The 7,824-nt window shown below is 44.1% G+C and overlaps 1 non-coding gene across 1 annotated transcript; it reads left to right on the forward strand.

Annotated features, from left to right (window-relative positions):
• Window positions 1–1,782: 1,782 nt before the first annotated feature.
• On the forward strand, window positions 1,783–1,964 carry LOC138790167 (U2 spliceosomal RNA). The gene has a single exon (XR_011362866.1). It is a non-coding gene; the product is annotated as a U2 spliceosomal RNA (small nuclear RNA).
• Window positions 1,965–7,824: the final 5,860 nt, after the last annotated feature.

Here is a 7,824-nt window from a genome sequence, read left to right on the forward strand (position 1 = left end):
CCAAAATATTTATGTCTGAGTTTCATGAAGATTTGGGCATCACGGCTTGTTCTGTTTTAATCTGGCATCAATTTAATTAGACTTAATCAGCTTCATCAGAGAACAGTGCGTCTCCGCCTGAATGTTTTATGCGTTGCTCTGCAGGTTGTGGAAGGACACAGTTAGAATGTGACCCTTCTCTTTCATGTGTGTTTGTGGGGATTTTGTCCTCCTTATTGCTTGTGTGAACTCGGAGCGAGTATCAGAAATGAGAATAAGGACCAGACGGTTACATAAAGAGATACCTATAATTGGCGTCAAAGGGGAAAGGGAGTCGGTTGTATTAATCCTAATCACAAGTTAGCTGTAATCCAGCACAGATCCTGTCTGCCATTAATCTTAAGAAGGTAGGACTGTAGCATGCGAAATAGACACATAGATTAGCAGAGATTGACTCCATTCTACTTGGTCAGATGCCGATAGCAGCTCCACAGTGAATACAATGGCTGTAGTTAGGTATCTTGGTTATTAAAAGGGATTTCCTGGCATTATAACGTAACCATCATAAAATGAAAAGTTCTGCAACTCTCCAATGTGTATTGTATTTCAGTGTTTCACAGTGTTCAAGATCCCTGTATTCAGGCAGTGAATGGAAACAGCCTTCTTTGCGTTTTAAGGCCATTTTCACACACTGCGAGAACATCAGCTATTGTTAGACACGGCCCTGTCAAACAGTGGCCGATGTCTAAGGGCCCTATTCCACGGGCCAGGCAACGATGTAAACGAGCGGCGATCTGCTAGATCGGTGCTCGTTTACTGGGCCTATTCCACGGCCCCGATGATCGTTAAGCGAGGGCTGCAGGGACTTCGTTGCTGATGTCCTTGCAGCAGTACATTACCTGTCCGGGCTTCTCCTGCGCTTCGTATTCCTCCCCGGGTCCCGCGGCTTAGCATCAGCTTTGGTGCAGCCTGACTGAGCTGTCAGACCGCTCAGCCAATCACTGGCCGCAGCGGTCCTGGCTTGTGATTGACTGAGTGGTCTGACTGCTCAGTCAGGCCGCTCCGGAGCTGCTGATGCTGCAAGCGGGACTCGGGGAGGTAGACTGAGCGCAGGAGAAGCCCGGACAGGTAATGTATGCTGCGCTGCGGTTGGTCGCCCGCCACGATTGCCCACTGCTATTCCACCGTAGCGATGCGCGGTGGGGGACTGATGATTTTAGGTCTGGCCCTAAATAAATGATCAGCCAATGACTCGATCATAGGTTGATCGTTTTCCGAGCGATAATCGGCCGATTATCGCTCCCGTGGAATAGGCCCCTAACGTGTAGCCATTTAAACTTAATTTGTTAGGTATGGGGAGCCAGTGAAAGGATTGGCATAGGAAAATGGCAGAGCAGGAGAGAGAGGATAGGTGGGTTAGTCAGGCAGTTGAGAATAGATTGGTGGACAGCAAATGTTTTATAAAGGAGACAGAGGAAGATGTTAGTTGCCCATGAGAAGAGTATGAACCCCAGGACAGTGCCTTGGGGGACTTAAAATTGAGAGGATGAGGTTAGAAGGTGGTGGTTGGACACTATGTATGGTTGGTGAGGTATGATGCTAAGTTTTGCAGTAGGAGAGTATAGCCAATTGTGTAAAAGACAAAGAAAAGTTCAAGAAGGAGCACAGAGTATTGGCGTGAGCCTTTGGTGGTGAGCAGATCATTGGCCACTTTGAGTAGGATGGTTGGTGGTCAAAAAGTGAGTCAGATGAGAAGTGAAGAGACAGTTTAAGCTAGACATGTTGTTCGAGTAGTTTTGAAGCATCCCTTCTCGTCCTTTTGGCTAAGAAGTGTAGTATCTATTTTTCTGTAGTATCTCACACGTCCCCTATTCAGGACAGCATATTAACTGGATTTTTAGAACAGGGAGATGAAAAAGAGCTTGCTCTGTCCTCCCCAGGCATTGACCTGGTATTGCAGTGCTTCCAGGTTCAGTGCAAAAAAAAAAAAATTAAGGAAAGGTGTGAAGGCGATAGGGCAGTAAATGTTCGAACAGGATGGGTCCAGGAATGGCTTTTTGAAGAGTGTTATAGTTACATCTTTAAATGAAGAACGGATGCTAGTTGTTAATAGAATTGATAAGGTATGGTTGGGATAAAAACAGTAGTGAGGTTGGGGATAAAGTGGGATAGGATTGGGTCAAGTGCACAAGTGGTGAGGTGAGATTTGATGAGCTTGTTTTCAGGAATGGTGGAGAAGGGAGTTAAGGAAAAAGAGCATTGGGTGGGTGTGTAGATGGATCATGGGGACTGAAAGTTAAAGGTCTTAAATGGTTCCCTGAAATTAAAGGTGTTAAATGGTTGCCTGGGGTAGTGAGACTGAGAAGATATGGCAGTAGTGAAGTAGTCCTATTGTGGAGACTTTGTAGGGACCATTGTAACTACAAACATAAAGCCAACGATTTAACAATAATTGAGTAGTTTAAAGTATCTGACTGTACATGTGATGTTTTTCCTATCCACGATGGTAGTTCCGCCTCCCAGAGACGGTGGTGTTTACGTAAAGATACGTATAAATATATGTCTGACATTTTTACGTGTATGTGACATGCCACTGTTTTCGCTCCTGCTTCTATATTTAGCATCTGTATTGTTTACATTTCAATAGCCAGGGACGATTCCACTACTTCAGGCCGGATAGTCTTACAGAGGATGAGCGAATGGAAAAACAAAACTCAAATAAAATATAAGGATATAAAAAAGTGATACCCCCACCCGCTCCCTTCCCCACAAACTTGCTCACAGAAAGCTCTGGAAAGAATAGACAGCAGATTCCATTATACAAAGGAACAGTCTGAAACTCAAGTTTACAATAACAGTATCATTTCCTTGAGAAAGTTGTCTAAACTTTTCCTACCAATGCGGCATTCTTAGAGTCATGTGACCTTTCCAAGCAGAAGGTTACATTCTTAGAGCAGATGATGGGATTTCACATGAGATGATATGGCAGAGTATAATTATGGCAAAAGATACAAGATGTGAAGCTGATACATTTAACCTTGAAGTTTTCCACGATGGTGACGTCTTTTCTTGGGGCGACTATTGTTTTTGTTTCTCTCATGTTAGAAGGATAAATATACTTTTGTTTACAACCACGCTGAGAGAAAAGCGTAACACTACAATAAAAATACAGAGCTGGTTCATAGCTGCAGTACTATACAAGATGGAGCAAAACATGTAAAGGAATGTAGATATTGTAATCTAGATATTCTTTTACGGTTTAGAGCCAGATACAGGAACATGTTCACGCTTAACCCCTATCTCCACCGGTGAAGTGGATTAGGACTGGCAGAAATTTTCTCTTGGTTAGAGCAAAAATATTGAAACTTTTTTCCCTATCTGTACAGTGTTAGCAAAGTTAGTGGTGCTTAGTGCAAAGGCGAAGGCGACTTAGCTTTGTGATAAACGTTACAGTTTGTCAAAGTTGTTTTGGAATAATGGCCGTTATGCGCCTTTAAATGACAGCCATCAACTAAATTTCAACAGTGTGTGAGCATAGTGTGTTGCAAAATACTAACTTAAATACTGAACAAAAATATGGTGTATGAACATAGCCTTAAAAATGATGCAAAAATGAGGAAAAAAAGACCTATATTTAATTTCCATCAGGGGATTTGAACCAAAGAATGAACTGCGGCAGGTCTCTAGACAGGTGAGTTACCCCTAGCAGGGCTGTATTTACCACTAGGCACCCGTGGTCCGGTGCCTAGGGCAGCACTTTGCAGGGGGGCAGCACCAGGGAGCAGGGGAACAGAAAAAACAACTTTTTTTGTTTTTATTTTTTTAGTTTCCCTCCTCCAGTTCAGACTTGCCAGTAAATCTGGTGTCTTTTCCAGGGGGGGTGGGGGGTATGGTGGTATTGGTCAGGTCTGGTATCGCCAATAGGTGCGTGAAGATGGGGCGTCTTCAGGTTTAGTGCCTAGGGCAGCAGCAGTTGTTAATACAGCCCTGACCCCTAGACCACAGTTCTAACATATTTGGGTTCAGAGATTCAACTATATGTGAGTGTTTCTTTCAGACATGAACTGCCTACAGAGGACTGATCTGCAATCAGAGACACTGGCTGACAGCATTGATTATTCATGAAAAGGCGGGAGGAGGAAGGAGTTGTGAGGTGTTCCAGAGTGTAGCACAAAAGCTGAGCCACAAGTCCTCTTTGACACTTTATTACAGTAGGATTGTGCCTAATCCACTTCACGGACAAATTACCAAAAGGTACCATGCTCACTGGGGGACTGCCAGCTACAGCACACTGTCAGCACCTTAGGTAGGGCTCGGGTGCTTACAGATAACCTTTAGGCTGGGTTCACACTACGTATATTTCAGTCAGTATTGTGGTCCTCATATTGCAACCAAAAACAGGAGTGGATTAAAAACACAGGCTCTGTTCACACAATGGTGAAATTGAGTGGATGACCGCCATATAACAGTACATAACTGCCATTATTTCAATACAACGGCCGTTGTTTTAAAATAACAGCAAACATTTGCCATTAAATGGCGGCCATCCACTCAATTTCAACATTGTGTGAACAGAGCCTTTTTGTGTTTTCAATCCACTCCTGGTTTTGGTTGCAATATGAGGACCACAATACTGACTGAAATATACGTAGTGTGAACCCAGCCTTAAGCAGGAACAATGGAGGTCTATGTTAAAAAAAAAAAAAAAAAAAACTACCTTAAAAAAAAACACCTAGAGCATGATGTGTTTTGTGAACATGCTATTGTCCCCAAAACTTCACCCTAAATGAGAAAAAAAACTGCAAAAATGGGTATTATTCTTGACAGTATATTCTCTGTTGACTTCAAACTAATATCAGCAAAAAGAAAAAAAAATTCAAAAACATCACAAAAATGTGGTGTTTTTTTCAGCTAGAGCAGCTTGTCAGATCTCAAATAATTATCCCATTTTAACAGGATAGGGGATAACATTGGACCCCACTGATTCCAAGAACAAAGGAAGATTGGGCCATTGAATGTGCGCAGTGCCTTATAAACACTCTGCGAGGCTTATAAACATTGCCTCTTGTCTGAACGGAGCTCATTGCTTGAACTCCCGCCTGTACGTGTGTTGTTCCCTATTCTGTGTATAGAGCATAACTATTTGATATGTGAATACCCTTTTATTCAAAATTGTGCAGTTGCCCCTAGCAAACAGTTAGATTGCGCTCTTCAATTTACATAGGCCCACTATTATTGGTTGTTATTGGTGACTATTCCATTTTTCCCTTGCACCAGTTTTAATCCAGTCTCTTATCCCATATTATTCATTGTGTGACACATTAGTATTATTATGGCTTCAGGGTCACTGTACTGGGCAGCAGATGCACATATGTATTTTTTTCTATTTGCCCTTGCCTTGAATTGTTTCATTTATTTAGTATAGGGGGCGGGAGGTTGGGAACTGGACCACTGACGTGTGCAGGGAGCCTAACTACGTAAATCCAGCCACATAATGTAGCAACAATTACAATTTATTATAGCCTAACACAGCGGCATGAGATAGATATTTTTTTTTTTCTTTTAGCCTGTGGAATTTCGGGAATGTGCTTTACACACAGATTAAGGCTCTGGATGGAATGAAAGCAAAACATTGGCAGAGAGAGAAAAAGAGAGAATAAAAGCAACAGGCCACACAGGCTTGCTAACAAACGGCAAAAAAAAATGTTTATAATAGGAAAGGTCTGTTATTTTCCTTCTCGAAAACATCAGGGTTATCGGCTGTGAGGAGAAGTAGAGAGGAAACTTCAGATGTCATCATTTGCAGAGCAGCTGCTGCAAAGGTCAAAAGAAGTATGGTGAAAGGTTCTGGTGTCGCTTTTTGAAAAATGGCAACCATAATGGAACATTGGCAATATACCTGTAATTAAAGGGCTTCCCCATAATTCAAAAAACACAGCTGCCTTCTTTCTAAGGCTATGTTTGCACACTGTAAAATAAAATGAAAATACAGACGTAATTTTAAGGTTAAAATACGGCCCTTTAAAAAAAAAAGTAATAATGCTCTCCATTGACCTCAATAGGAAATTGGCCGGCAGTGCACACACCTTATAGAATAACACCTCTAATTGATTGCAGACTTCCAAATAATGAATATGCTCATCAACGTTTTATTTTCAATCAAACTTTTGACCGTGTTTTTATTTATTTTTTACTGTGTGTGAACCTAGCTCACGACACCTTGGTAATTCATAATATACTGCTAGTTTTAAAGGCACGCTTATCAACATTTCGGAAGCTTTTAAATTTAGTGGCTGGTTTTATCTGACATGGTTCGGCACTTCTGTAGGCCACATGATATGGTGTCATAAGACATACTTCATAAACTGCATATTAGATACAGCACAGAATGTATGGAGCTCATCATATGATACCATGCCATATACTTACTGGAACAGTGCAGTTTAGGCCAGAAGCATAACCTCATTATGAGCCAAAGCAATATCTGTAAAAAGGGCTCCCAGTGAAAATATGCTGTATAATACTTCTCAGGTGATATTGGGTCCCCTCCACACCAGTGATGGTTGTCACTACTACGTAACCTCTATAGCTTAGGGCCATTTTACACTGGCTGATTATCAGCATGGAGCATTGCTATAAATCAGGGGTGGGGAACCTCCGGCCCGCGGGCCGCATCCGGCCCCTAAAAACCTCCCGATGCGGCCCGCAGCTCCCCTGTGATGCTCGCCGCTCTGGAGGAGGAAGAAGCCGGCATACACAGCATCCTCCGGTGTCTGTGACAGCTGCCGGACACAGGAGGATGCTGTCTATGCCGGCTTCTTCCCCACTAGAGCGGCGCGTGTCTTCAGTCTCCTGCGGGCCGCGCGATGACGTCATTTCATCGCGCGCCGCCTGCAGGAGAAGACCGGCACAGAGGACCTGGGAGAGAAGACGACCTGGGAGAGAAGAGGACCTGGACAGCGTGGGAACGGAGGAAAGGTGAGAGGGATGTTTATTTTTTTTTTTATTTGGGGGTTAACTAGGCTGCCAGGGACAAGACTGATGGGGGTGATAACTAGGCTACCAGGGACATGCCTGATGGGGGTGATAACTAGGCTACCAGGGACATGCCTGATGGGGGGGATAACTAGGCTACCAGGGACATGCCTGATGGGGGTGATAACTAGGCTACCAGGGACATGCCTGATGGGGGGGATAACTAGGCTACCAGGGACATGCCTGATGGGGGGGATAACTAGGCTACAAGGGACATGCCTGATGGGGGTGATAACTAGGCTACCAGGGACATGCCTGATGGGGGTGATAACTAGGCTACAAGGGACATGCCTGATGGGGGTGATATCTAGGCTACAAGGGACATGCCTGATGGGGTGATAACTAGGCTACAAGGGACATGCCTGATGGGGGGGATAACTAGGCTACCAGAGACATGCCTGATGGGGGGGATAACTAGGCTACCAGAGACATGCCTGATGGGGGTGATAACTAGGCTACCAGAGACATGCCTGATGGGGGTGATAACTAGGCTACAAGGGACATGCCTGATGGGGGTGATAACTAGGCTACAAGGGACATGCCTGATGGGGGGGGATAACTAGGCTACCAGAGGCATGACTTGGGGGTTAACTAGACTACAAGGGGCATCACTGGGGGTTAACTACAATAGCAGGGGCACTGGGGGAACAATACTTTGCCTTGCCCCATGTGCTGCAAACCCACGCTACTAACTGCCGCGCACAGTATGCGGCCCTCGAATGATTTTATTAATGCCAGACCGGCCCTCGACATGGAAAAGGTTCCCCACCCCTGCTATAAATGCTCATTTGGCTGATAATTGTCCCTAAT

The sequence above is a fragment of the Dendropsophus ebraccatus genome, chromosome 4 (assembly GCF_027789765.1).
Source record: "Dendropsophus ebraccatus isolate aDenEbr1 chromosome 4, aDenEbr1.pat, whole genome shotgun sequence".
NCBI classification, from domain to species: Eukaryota; Metazoa; Chordata; class Amphibia; order Anura; family Hylidae; genus Dendropsophus; species Dendropsophus ebraccatus.